This window comes from Stomoxys calcitrans, chromosome 4, assembly GCF_963082655.1.
Source record: "Stomoxys calcitrans chromosome 4, idStoCalc2.1, whole genome shotgun sequence".
In the NCBI taxonomy this organism is placed as follows: Eukaryota; Metazoa; Arthropoda; class Insecta; order Diptera; family Muscidae; genus Stomoxys; species Stomoxys calcitrans.
The window spans coordinates 142,402,956-142,417,667 of NC_081555.1; the positions used below are offsets into that span (position 1 = coordinate 142,402,956).

Below are 14,712 nucleotides of genomic sequence, written 5' to 3' on the forward strand. Positions count from 1 at the left end.
CCCTTGAGGTTTTGCACATCTACATCTTATTGATGTAGATTTGTTGGGATTATAAATAGGCCAAATTGTTACATGTTTAGATATAGCTCTCATATAAATCGATCTCCAGATTATACTTCTTAAGCCTCTAGAGAGCGCAATTCTTTTTCAATTCGGCTGAAATTTTGCGATATGATTTTTTTATGACATTCAACATATGTACCAAGTATGATCGGAATAGGTCCAAAACCTGACAAATCTCCCATATAAACCGATTTCCCGATTATACTTTTTCAGCCTCTAGAGGGCGCAATTCTTATCCAATTCGGCTGAAATTTTGCGATATTTTCTATGACATTCAACATATGTACCAAGTATGGTCCGAATAGGTCCAAAACCTGACAAAGCTCACATATAAACCGATATACCGATTATACTTCTCCAGCCTCTAGAGGGCGCAATTCTTATCCAATTCGGCTGAAATTTTGCACTATGACTTTTTCTAAGACATTCAACAGATGCACCATGTATGTTCCGAATTGATCCAAAACCTGACATAGATCCCATGTAAACCCATCTCCCAATAACACTTCTTGAGTCTGTAGAGAGCGTAAATTCTTATCTAATTCGGCTGAAATTTTGCACTATGACTTTTTCTGTGACTTTTAACATACGTGTCAAATAGGGTCTGGATTTTTGCATTCGATTTTGCTTTGAGCCACAGTTAATTGGCAAACACTGGAAAAGTTTAACATATTCATTTGAAGTAGTATTCGTGGTAAGTGTGGGTAAATTGTGCTGATGCGTAGGTGATGAAGCTGTGAGCTTCTGTATCGGAATGAACTTTGAATAATGGATGCATTTGATTGGATACGAATTTTTACAAGCTTAACATTTATTATCGTATGTTATGGAATTTCTTTGGATATTATATTCATAATAATTTATTTAAGATAATTTTTTTTTATAAAAATGTTAGATTTATTTCGGAAATACATGAAAAGGTATGGGGGAATCTTGAAATTAAAATAGGTAAGACCGAATGAATGTAGAAAGTGGATGATGACAACGTCGCCCAGGCAAAATGCGAAATTTTAGAAAGTGTGTTTGAATTAGAGAGAGCTAAAGTGAAAGAGAAGAATAATTAAAGAGAAGAAAACCTTAACGATTTAACGCTGGTGAACAAGTGATCGATCGCAAGTTGGTAAGAAGGGAAAATAGTTATTAGTATTTCGATTCCACTTTGTTTTGTTAGTACAAAATGGCACTTGGTAGTAATACCTTTACAATTAATTCAGAGTTGGGTACTTTTATAAAGAAACAATCTATCTATCTATATATATGAAAATGAATTTGTTTTTGTTTGTATGTTCGTTTGTTTATTTGTGGGTAGATAAGTTTGTTTGTTCCGTATAGAATCATAAACGGCTGAACCGATTTTCCTAAAATTATCACAGATTGTGGGGAGTGATCTGAAAGGAACAATAGGCAGTTAAATTTTTTGATATACGAAGTGGGGCGGACCCTTCCCCTTACCCCAAAAGTACGACCTAAAAATAAAAGTGGACCTATCGGGACTCAAATGAAAGGTATTCAGGAGAAGACTATGAATTTCATATTAAAAATTGGATCCAAGTAACTGGGGAGCCGCCCCAACCCCAAAACCCCCTAAAATAGGTTGATTAGACGATAATGACAATATGGGACTCAAATGAAAGGTATACGGGAGTAGATTAAGAATATGACCAGGAAAGAAGAATAGGCTTTATAATTTGTTGATTTCGGAAGGTGGCGAACGCTCCCTCGTTACCCCAAAAACGCCACCCAAAATCAAAAGTAGAACGATCGAGACAATATAAGTACCAAATGAATGGTATTGAGAGTAGATTACGAATGTCATATTCAAAATTAGGTTCAAGTATCCAAGGAGTCGTCCAACGCCAAAATTCCCTCAAACAGACGTATTGGACGTACATATCAATATAGGACTCAAATGAAAGGTATTCGGCAGTAGACTACGAATATGACATAAAAAAGGGGTTCAGATAATTAGGGGTCACCGCACCCCCAAAAAGCCGCCAAAATGAGAACATTACTCGATCATAGCTATATGAGATTCATATAAAAGGTATTTGGGAGCAGTAAACCCGTAGTGGAGCAAGTTTGAATGAATAGTTGAAAGCTCAACATCGAACACATTGAAATATCCATTTCCGACCCTATAAAGTATATATATTCTTGATCAGCATAAACATTTAAGACGATCTAGCCATGTCCGTCCGTCTGTCTGTTGAAATCACAATCTTAAAAAATAGAGATATTCAGCTGAAACTTTGCACAGATTCTTTTTTTTGTCCATAAGCAGATTAAGTTTGAAGATGGGCTATATCGTACTACAATATATCTTGATAAAGCCCCCTTAGGGTCTTTGGCCCATAAAAGCCACATTTATCATCCGAATTTGCTAAAATTTGGGACAGTGAGTTTTGTTAGACCCTTCGACATCTTTCTTCAATTTCAGATCGATCCAGATTTGGATAAAGCTGCCATATAGACCGATGTCACGATTTAGGGTCTTAGGCCTATTAAAGGCACATTTATTGTCCGATTTCGCCAAAATTTGGGACAGAGAATTATGTTAGGTCCTTATATATTCTTCTTCAATTTGGCCTAGATGGGTTCAGATTTGGATGTATTGGGTTGCCCAAAAAGTAATTGCGGATTTTTCATATAGTCGGCGTTGACAAATTTTTTCACAGCTTGTGACTCTGTAATTGCATTCTTCTATCAGTTATCAGCTGTTACCTTTAGCTTGCTTTAGAAAAAAAGTGTAAAAAAAGTATATTTATTAAAGTTCATTCTAAGTTTTATTAAAAATGCATTTACTTTCTTTTAAAAAATCCGCAATTACTTTTTGGGCAACCCAATAGTTGTCATATATATATCACGATATCACGATATCACGATTTAAAGTCTTGGCCCCATAAAAGGCACATTGATAATCCGATTTCGTTGAAATTTGAAATAGTGACTTATGTTAGGCTTTTCGACATCCGTGTCGTATAGGGTACGACAAGGATGTTCGGCCCGGCCGAACTTAACGCCTTTTTACTTGTTGTCACTCGATTCTTTCGCCAAATCATTGAAAACAGCTAATTCTATAAAGGGAAAATAGCTGTTGCTCAATGACTTGGCGAACGAATCGAGTGACAACACGTTTAGATTATAAAAAAGTCAAGATCCAAGATCGGTTTAATGGCAGCTATATCAAAACATGGACCGATATAACCCATTTACAATTCCAACTGACCTACACTAATAGGAAATAATTGTGCAAACTTTCAAGCGTTTAGCGATATCCCATCGAAAGTAAGTGTGCATTCCACAGACTAACGGACGGACAGACGAACGGACATGGGTAAATCGACTTAGAATGTCCAGAAGACCAAGAATATGCATATATACTTTGTTGGGTCTCAGATGAATATTTTGATGTGTCACAAACGGAATGACGAAATTAGTTTACCCTTTATCCTATGATGGAGGGTATAAAAAGAAAAAAAAAAGTAAGTGGTCTAGACCGTAAGTTTTGGGTACTGAAGTCTTAAATGGATATTTATTCGCAGTTGTCGCAACTATTATTGAAGGAATATCCAGTGATGAAAATTTGTGTTGATATTTATGCCATTGGTAAGCCGAAGATGCTTACCCATATGCAAGGGTGACATTAGATAGGCCGGCAAAAGTGGAAATTCGATTGAATTAAAAAATAGTCACCAACAACAAATTCAGCGCCATCTGTTGGGGAATATACATTATTTGAATAGCTAAGACAACCCGAACAAAGAAATAGAGCGCGAAAGGTTCAGCAGAAAGTGTTCAAAGTGGTATAAAAGAAAAAAGGTATACAAAAAAAAAGTAAGTGGTCTAGGCCGTAAGTTTCGGGTTCTGAAGTCTTAAATGGATATTTATTCACAGTTGTCGCAACTATTATTGAAGGAATATCTAATAATGACATTTTTTCTGATATTTATACCATGGGTAAGCCCAAGATGCTTACCCATACGCAACGGTGACATTAGATAGGCCCAAAAAAGTGGAAATTCGATTGAATTCAAAAATAGTCACCAACAACAAATTCAGCGCCATCTATTGGGCGATATAAATTGTTTGAATAGCAAAGCCAACCCGAACAAAGAAATAGAGCGTGAGAGGTTCAACAGAAAGTGTTCAAAGTGGATCATATGCTTTTCATTACTGTTGTCTGCCCTTCAAAAAAATAAACCAGTAAGGAAGGGCAAAAGTCGGGCGGTGACGACTGTATAATACCCTACACCTACCCTCTAAGTACAATGTGGAAGCTATATCTAATTCTAAACCAAATTTAGAGCAAATATGTTCAACTACGCTTAACAAATGAGCACTTTATTGCAATATTTCCCAAAATCGGACAAAAATATATGGGAGCTATATCCAAATCTAAACCGATTTGGTGCAAACTTCTCAGATATTGTGGTAGTTGATGTGGAAAGCGTTGTACAAAGTTTTGGCAATGTTGGTCAATAAATGCGCTTGCAGTGGCTCTAGAAGTGAAAATCGGGCGATATACATATATGACAGCTTTATCTAAATCTGAACCGATTTCTATGAAATTCACCAGTAATGTGGAAAGTTAAGAGAAAATCCTTCGTACCAAATTTCAAGAGAATCGGTTAAAAAATTACCATTTTATTGCATTATTACTGCAAATCGGACGAACATATAAATGGGAGCTATATCTAAATCTGAACCGATTTCTATGAAATTCACCAGGAATGGCGAAAGTCAAAGGAAAATTCTTCCTGCCAAATTTCGTAAGAATGGGTTAACAAATGACCATTTTATTGCACTATTACTGCAAATCGGACGAAAATATATATGGAAGCTATATCCAAATCTAAACGGATTTTTTCGAATTTCAATATGCTTCGTCTCCAGGCCGAAAATAATCTACGTACCAAATTTGAAGACGATCGGATGAAAATGGCGCCCTGTAGTTTTTACACAATTAACATGGACAGACGGACAGACCGAAGGACATGGCTAAATCGAATCAGAAAGTGATTCTGAGGCCAGGATTGTCCCATACAATTCAAAAGTAAAATTTAAAAAGAAGTTCGTTTTAATATCTTTCCTGAAAATCACTTTTCATATTTACTTATCCATTTCGAAGAGGTCTCGCTTTTCTATGGTATTTGTTGGCTTTCTTAAAAGGACTTCGCCACTTGCAGGCAATGCTTATAACGTTTGATATTTCCTTTCATATCATTGGCATTGGCCACTTAAACCTAAAAAATTCCTTTAAACAGAACCAAGATGCCATACCAGGAAATGACAGAGTGAGTGATAAGAAGCTTTTAGGAATACCCTTTTCAAAAGCATTCCATGAAAATCAAAAGAGGTTGCTCATGTAGAATGGAAAAGAATTTTGTGAAAGGAATTCATGGACATCTGTGCCCTTAAGAGGTACATGGTTAAGGGGCTATTTCCAATATGCAATGAAAAAAATGCAAAAAAGACGACATGAAGAATTCCTATTCTTAAAACATATTTTTTGCTAATATTTATCAATTTTATTTTTAAAAGGGTACAGGCAATACATTTTTTAAAATTCGCATATTTTAAGACTCTTCACCCGGGCTACTTCAGATGCTTTTCCCTTTGGTTTTACACACACACACTCACTGCTTGTTTTTCTAACATTTACAATGTGCAAAGAATAAAAATAAAATCATACATCTTTATGTGCATATATATAAGGCTTAACATGGAGTTTTAATGTTCTTCTTTCTCCAAAACATATGCCATTTTTATTGGCTTTCAATATACAAGCAACTTCCAATGAAGGGAAACATGTCTGAAATGGATTTTAATATGATTTTAAGGTAAATTGACTTCATTTATATGCTTATAAGGATAAAATGTTATGGCAAAGATTTAACAACACAAACGTACACGAAATATGGATGGATGGATGGAGGTTCAAAATGTTTACATTAAATGGTAAACATTTTTAAGCAAATAGAAGAAACTCAGAGAGAAATAATTGGGCTTATATTTCATTTATGATATTCCCAATTAAAATCCCCCCCGTAGCTAAGTTGGTACCATGGTCGGATAATCAATGGCGGGGTTGTGGCAAGGGCTGCAGAGTGGGAGCCCTGGAATCTGGGTCGAGCAATTTTCCCTGAAGTTGGAGTCGAAAATATTACCTCGACTCCGACTCTGGACCAAATAGAAACAAAATGTTTCAACAAAATCAAGTAACAAGTAAAAGCGTGCTAAGTTCGGCCGGGCCGAATTTTATATACCCACCACCATGGATCGCATTTGTCGATCTCTAACCACGGCATCTCTTTTTAGGCAAACAAAGGATAAAAGAAAAGAATTGCTATGTTAGTGGAACAATATCAAGTTATGGTTCATTCAACTGACTTTTGGAGACCATAGTAGAAGCCATCATTTCAGCCAAATCCAGTAAGAATTGTGCACTTTAGGAGCTGAGAAGTAAAATAGGGAGATCGGTTTATAGGAAAGCTGCATTAGGCTATAAACCGATTCATGCTATTTTCGACACATATGTTAAAGGTCTCTCTCATGACTGTTCTACAAAATTTCAGCTAAATCGGATAATAATTGCACCCTCTAGTGGCTCAAGAAGTCAAGACCCCAGATCGGTTTATATGGCAGCTATATCAGGTAATATAACGATTTGCGCCATATTAAGCACAATTGTTGGAAGTCATTACAAAACACCTCGTTCAAAATTTCAGCCAAATCGGATAAGAATTGCGCCCTCTAGCGGCTCAAGAAGTCAAGATTCAAGATCGGTTGATATGCCAGCTATATCAGGGAATGAACCGATTTGGACTATTCTTAGCACAGTTGTTGAAAGTCATAACAAAACACGTCATGCAATATTTCATCTAACTCGGATAAGAATTGCTCCCTCTAGAGGCTCAAAAAGTCAAGACCCCAGATCGGTTTATATGGCAGCTATATCAGGTTATGGACCGATTTGAACCATTCTTACTACAGTTGTTGAAAGTCATAACAAAACACCTCATGCCAAATTTCAGCCAAATCGGATAATAATTGCGTCCTCTAGAGGCTCAAGAAGTCAAGACCCCATGTCGGTTTATATGGCAGATGTAGCCCATTTACAATACCTACCGACCTACACTAATAAGAAGTATTTGTGCAAAATTTCAAGCAGCTAGCTTTACTCCTTCGAAAGTTAGCGTGCTTTCGACAGACAGACGGACGGACATGGCAAGTTCGACTTAAAATGTCGTGACGATCAAGAATATATATACTTTATGGGGTCTTAGACGAATATTTCGAGGAGTTACAAACAGAATGACGAAATTAGTATACCCCTAACCTATGGTGGAGGCTATAAAAACGTGTTAACTCCGAACTTTGGATACCACCACGAAGGTGGTGGAATAAAAATCATCCTATAGGTATATCTAAATAGAGGCTGGCCTCGATCATATTTTATTCAAGCCCCGATAATTCATATACAAATTACAGTTTCAGCCAAATCAGGCAAGAAATCATTTTTTTTTTTTTTTTGGACTAAGACCAAAAATTAGAACTTCGGTCTATATAACAGCTATATCTGTATAGTCTGATCTGATTCATATTTGGGTCGGATGTCGGGAGGCTTAAAATAACTCACTATTTCAAATTTCAACGAAATAGGGAAATAAATGCTGCTTTTATGGGCTTCAGACCCTTAATCGGAATATCGGTCTATGTGACGGCTTATCTAAATATCGCCCGATGTTTACAATATCTGGGTCAGATGGCGCGAGGCTTAAAACAACTCACTGATGCACATTTCAGTGAAATCAGGTAATAATTAAAGCTTTAATGGGCGTCAGACCCTTAATCGGCATATCGGTCTATATGACAGCTATATCTAAACATAGTCCAATCTGAACCATATTTTTGTCGGATGTTGGGAGGCCTAAAGCTACTCAATGTTTAAAATTTCAGCGAAATCGGGTAATAAATACAGCTCTTATGGGCTTCAGACCCCTTATCGGTAAATCGGTCTATATGACAACTATATCTAAATATAGTCCGGTCTGAACCATATTTTTGTCGGATATTGAGGGGCTTAAAATACACCACTGTTTTAAATATCAGCGAAATCGGGTAATAAATATAGCTTTTATGAACTTCAGACCCTTTATCGGCCGATCGGTCTATACGACAGCTATATCTAAATAAAGTCCAATCTGAACCATATTTGGATCAGATGTTGGGAAGCCTAAAACTACTTACTGTTTCAAATTTCAGCGAAATCGGATAAAAAATAAAGCATTTAGGTGCTTCAGATCCTTTATCGGCAGATCGGTCTATATAGCAGCTATATTCAAATATGATCCGATTTTACCTGTTAAGAACCTAACCAGCGTGCATCATAAAGATGTCTCTGTGCCAAATTTCAGCTTAATATCTCAATTTTTGAAGGCTGTAGAGTGACGGACAGACACACGGACATCGTTTAATTTTCTCAAAATATTACGACGATCCGAATATGCATACTTTGTAGGGTCGGAAGTTGATATTTCGATGTGTTGTAAACGGAATGACTAAATGAATATACCATTTATAGTCTTTAGAAAACATCTCATAGAAATTTTGCCTTTCATCAATTTTTGTCTTCATAATCTTAGACAAACGTACCGATATGGCTAGATTGACTTGGAATACTCAGACGATTGAGAATATTAATTGTATATATTTCGAGGTGTTACAATACAAATGACGAAATTTGGGGGAAAATGCTCAGAACTAGGGCGCAACCCCCTCCCTGCTCTGAGCCCAGGAACGAGATTCTGAAGTCCGTTTCTGGGAGAATGGCCCCTCAATCCCCTAGCGATCCAAAACGCCCCCTCGAGGGAAGGTGTCCCTATTGTTGTCGTTGGCACTACCCTGGAATTGGCGCATGGATTTGACAATCACATTGTAATGCCCCCAGGAGTATATTTAATGTCTTCATACTCATCACCATCCTTCTTCTGTACTTCATCCTAAATTTTGGATAATAATGAAAATTGGAAAAAGCGCGGTAGGTGAGTGCAATTTATTTTTTGGGTTTTCATAACCTTCTCCCTAATATCTTTCCTTTGATCTTCATATGGCCCAGGGTTAATGGGGTCCAAAATCCTCAATATCCCATAGCTGCTTCCAAGGTTCAATTTTTTAAACTTAGTGCATTTGTTTTCTAACAGCCACAAAGAAGAGAGCTAGACCCATTGATAAATATACCGATCGACTCAGCACCACATTCTCTATTCGATTTAGCTATGTCCGTCTGTCTGTACTTCTGAATGTCTGTCTATCCTCTGAATGTCTGTCTGTCCGTCTGTCCTTCTGAATGTCTGTCTGCCCGTCTGTCTGTCCGTCCGTCTGACTGTCCGTCTGTCTGTCCGTCTGTCTGTCTGTCCGTCTGTCCGTCAATCTGTCTGTCCGTCTGTCCGTCTGTCCGTCTGTCTGTCCGTCTGTCTGTCTGTCTGTCTGTCTGTATGTCTGTCTGTATGTCTGTCTGTCCGTCTGCCTGTCTGTCTGTTTGTCTGTTTGTCTGTCTGTCTGTCCGTCTGTCTATCCGTCTGTCTATCCGTCTGTCTGTCTGTCTGTCTGTCTGTCCGTCTGTCTGTCTGTCTGTCTGTCTGTCTGTCTGTCTGTCTGTCTGTCTGTCTGTCTGTCTGTCTGTCTGTCTGTTGTCTGTCTGTCTGTCTGTCTGTCTGTCTGTCCGTCTGTCTGTCCGTCTGTCTGTCCGTCTGTCTGTCCGCCTGTCTGTCCGTCTGTCTGTCCGCCTGTCTGTCTGTCCGTCTGTCTGTCTGTCGGTCGGTCTGTCTGTCCGTCTGTCTGTCTGTCTGTCTGTCTGTCCGTCTGTCTGTCCGTCTGTCTATCTCTTCGACTGTCTGTCTATCTCTTCGACTGTCTGTCTGTCTTTTCGTCTGTCTGTCTGTCCGTGTTAATTTGTGTACAAAGCACAGGTCGAAGTTTTCATCCAATCATCTTCCAAATTGGCACAGACATTTTGTTAAGCCAAGAGACGAAGCCTATTGAAATAAGAAACAAGTTAAGCCGGGCCGAATCTTATATACCCTCCACCATGGATCGCATTTGTCGAGTTCTTTTCCCGGCATCTCTTCTTAGGCAAAAAGGATATAAGAAAAGATTTGCTCTGCTATTAAAGCGATATCAATATATGGTCCGGTTTGGACCACAATTAAATTATATATTGGAGACCTGTGTAAAATGTAAGCCAATTCGAATAAGAATTGCGCCCTTTGGGGGCTCAAGAAGTAAAATAGATAGATCGATTTATATGGGAGCTGTATCGGGCTATAGACCGATTCAGACCATAATAAACACGTATGTTGATGGTCATGAGAGAATCCGTCGTACAAAATTTCATTCCAATCGGATGAGAATGAGAAATCAAGAAGTCAAGACCCAAGATCAATTTATATAGCAGCTATATCAGATTATTGACCTATTTGAACCATACTTGGCACAGTTATTGGATATCATAACAAAATACTACGTATTCAGTCAAATCGGATAAGAATTGCGCCCTCTAGAAGCTCAATAAGTCAAGACCCAAGATCGGATTATATGACAGCTATATCAGGTTATGGACCGATTTGAATCATACTTGGCACAGTTGTTGGATATCATAACAAAACACGTCGTGCAAAATTTCATTCCAATCGCACTCCAGAGGCTCAAGAAGTCAAAACCCAAGATCGGTTTATACGGCAGCTATATCAAAACATGGACCGATATGGCCCATTTACAATACCAACCGACCTACACTAATAAGAAGTATTTGTGCAAAATTTCAAGCGGCCAGCTTTACTCCTTCGGAAGATAGCGTGCTTTCGACAGACAGACGGACGGACGGACGGACAGACGGACGGACATGGCTAGATCGACTTAAAATGTCACGACGATCACGAATATATGGGGTCTCAGGCGTATATTTCGAGTAGTTACAAACAGAATGACGAAATTAGTATGGTGGAGGGTATAAAAATCGGTTCAGATTTGGATATAGCTCCCTTTGGACTAATATTGCAATAATGTGCGCATTTGTTAACCAATTCTCTCGAAGTTTGGGAGTAAGGATATTCTTATGACTCTCAATACTCTCAATTTTAGATTTGGATACAGGTCGCCCGATTTCCATTTCTGGAGCAACCGCAAGCGCATTTATTGAACAATCTTTTCAAAATTTTGCACAACGCTTTCCTAGACAACTACCACAATAGCTAAAGAGTTTGGTCGAAATCGGTTTAGATTTAGATATAGTTCCCATATATATGTTCGTCCGATTTTATAAGAATCGGTCCAGATTGATTTTTGATTTCCATATACATTATACATGGCCCTATTTGCACTTATGGAGCCGTAGTTATTACACTAACATAAACCTCGAAATTTTATGCGGATACTATAACCCATCTGAAACCTCTCCCGAGGTCCATTAAAATTGGTTCAGAATAAGATATAGCCTAATAGGTTCTTATAGGGCAGGTGTAAAGAATTATACAGTCGGCACTGGCCTAGTTTTGACTTTCCTTACTGGTTATTTTTACATATTCGTAACGGAAACGGAATGACGAAAATAGTATACCGTTCTTTGGTGAAGGGTATAACCAAACAAGACGGCCGGGCCATGGTTAAGCTCTTTGAATGACTTTTTATACCTATCACCATAGTATCTATCCATTCCGTTTTTAACACCTCGAAATAGTTTTGGTTCAGATCGGTTCAGATTTGGACATAGGTCCTGAGTGCACTTCTTTGATGATTGGCTAAAATTTCTGATTTGGCTTAAATTTTGCAAATAGTTGTTCTATCATTACTTCCAACAACTGTGTAAAGTATGGTCGAAATCGGTCTATAACCTGACATAACTCCCATATAATCCGATCTTCCGATTTGACTTTTTGAGTCCTTACAATCCGCATTCGGCTGAAATTTTGGACATAGTGTTCTGCGTCGGTCCGTTCCTCTGTTGAAATCACAATGGCAGTCGAACGCGTAAAGCTAGCCGCTTGAAATTTTGCACAGATACTTAATATTGATGTAGGTCGTTGGAGATTGCAAATGGGTCACATCGGCTCAGATTTGGATATAGCCCCCACATAAACCGGTCTCCCGATTTGACTTCTTGAGCCCTCACAAGCCGCAATTTTTGTCCGATTTGGCTTAAATTTTGTACATAGTGTTCTGTTATGACTTCCAACAACTTTGCTAAGTACGGTCCAAATCGGTCTATAACCTGAAAAAGCTCCCATATAAACCGATCTCCCGATTTGACTTCTTGAGCCCTTACAAGACACAACTTTTGTCCGATTAAGCTGAAATTTTGCATCTAGGGTTCCGTTATTACTTCCAACAACTGTGCCAAGTACGGCCCGAACTGGTCTATAACCTGATATAAAGGGTGATTTTTTTGAGGTTAGGATTTTCATGCATTAGTATTTGACAGATCACGTGGGATTTCAGACATGGTGTCAAAGAGAAAGATGCTCAGTATGCTTTGACATTTCATCATGAATAGACTTACTAACGAGCAACGCTTGCAAATCATTGAATTTTATTACCAAAATCAGTGTTCGGTTCGAAATGTGTTCATTCACGGTTCAGCGATGAGGCTCATTTCTGGTTGAATGGCTACGTAAATAAGCAAAATTGCCGCATTTGGAGTGAAGAGCAACCAGAAGCCGTTCAAGAACTGCCCATGCATCCCGAAAAATGCACTGTTTGGTGTGGTTTGTACGCTGGTGGAGTCATTGGACCGTATTTTTTCAAAGATGCTGTTGGACGCAACGTTACGGTGAATGAACACATTTCGAACCGAACACTGATTTTGGTAATAAAATTCAATGATTTGCAAGCGTTGCTCGTTAGTAAGTCTATTCATGATGAAATGTCAAAGCATACTGAGCATCTTTCTCTTTGACACCATGTCTGAAATCCCACGTGATCTGTCAAATACTAATGCATGAAAATCCTAACCTCAAAAAAATCACCCTTTAGCTCCCATATAAACCGATCGATCGATTTCACGTCTGGATTCCATAGAAGCCACAATTTTTATCCGATTTCGCTAAAATTTTGAACGTGGTGTTCTGTTATGACCTCCAACGAACTGTGCCAAGTACGGTCCAAATCGATCTTTAACCTGATGTAGCCGTCATGTAAACCGGTCTCTTGTTTATCCTTGTTTGGTTCCTAGAAGTTTTTAATTTTCTGGTTTGACAAAAGTTTTTTATGTAGCATAAAATTAAACCCTTCAGGTTTAATTATTATTTTTTTTGATTAAATTTTTGCAGAGAACATGGTGGTGGAGTGTGCTAACCTAAATCCAACAATATGTCCAATAGCCTTATCAGAAATTCCTAACCGCACTCATCATTGACAGTTTTGTCTTGTTTTACTTTTCCACCAACTCCATTAATACCACCATTGCCCTAAGAAGATTAAGAGATTAACATCGTGGGTGTGCATGCCTATGCCAAGTTAAATTCCATGGACATAAGGTAGATAAACTTCAGAACAATCTGTCGATGATTGCGAGATATCATTTGATGTGTAACAATTTTAGTCACCTGTTAATGGTTTTTTCATGTTGTTAAGCGTTGGAACATTGTTAATACAACTTTATTGATTATTTTTGGTGTTTTTTGAATCCCATTTATTGTATTTCGTCTTTATATGACAACTATTCTAAAGCAAGGAATATGAATTTGATATGATGCTATAATGGAAAAGTTATAATCTTGTACCCCTGGGCAGTATAAAAACACAAGGAGAGCAAAGAGAAATGCCTATACAAAATTCTGCGGAGAATTGAAAGTCACAAGTGAAGCATTTTGTTTGCACAAAATGCTCTCTAAGAATTCCCGTACGTCAAGCTCTCCGAGGAGGGCGGACGGAATTTACACCACCGTAGGCATCGAAGGCAGCTAGAAAAAGTTATACAATCAAGATGTAGTAATACCCATGCTTCAAAGGAAGACCTAATGGGTGACATTATTGACGAAGAGAAGATAATGATGACGACTCCCACTTTCCAGCCATTAAAATCGTTGCCCTGCCATAACTGCAACGGATTTTCTGAACGAGCCCGGCAATGTCCCACCTAACGAGGGTATGGAGAGCGAGCCCCCTGATGTCTTTAATCAAAAAGGCGGGGAATATAAACCACTTCACAACGAAGGATTGCAGCAGGCCCATCAGTCTGTTATCGTTTTTTCTCAAAACACTGCAAAGCTGATAGACCTGAAGCTGAGGTAGGGGCTGACACAGCAGAACATCAGTCGGAAATATTTATAAAATAATTAATTTTAGACTCGCGTCTTTAGATGGAACCTCCCTACAGTCGATGATCGAGGCGAAATTTCTAGGCTAAATCCTCGATTCGAAGCTGTTTCGGAAAATAAATAAGGACAATTAAAGCCGAAAGGCATTGTACATCTTCTAAACCTGCAAGAAGATGATCGTTTGGAAGTAAGAAGTTAACTGGTTGTCGAAAACCAAAAGCCTTTGTGAGACCAGTGCGGACATATGCGGCACAAGTATGATAAAAGGCGTACGGAATGATCTACGTCACAATCATGGTAGCGTTGAGATTCACAGCGCTGGAAACTTTGAATG

At 38.3% G+C, this 14,712-nt stretch overlaps 1 protein-coding gene across 6 annotated transcripts in view; it reads right to left on the reverse strand.

Annotated features, from left to right (window-relative positions):
* The window catches only part of LOC106095667 (ras-related protein Rab-27A), a 60,517-nt gene that overhangs the window by 10,709 nt on the left and 35,096 nt on the right, over positions 1-14,712 (reverse strand). The gene's annotated exons all lie outside the window — the stretch shown is intronic.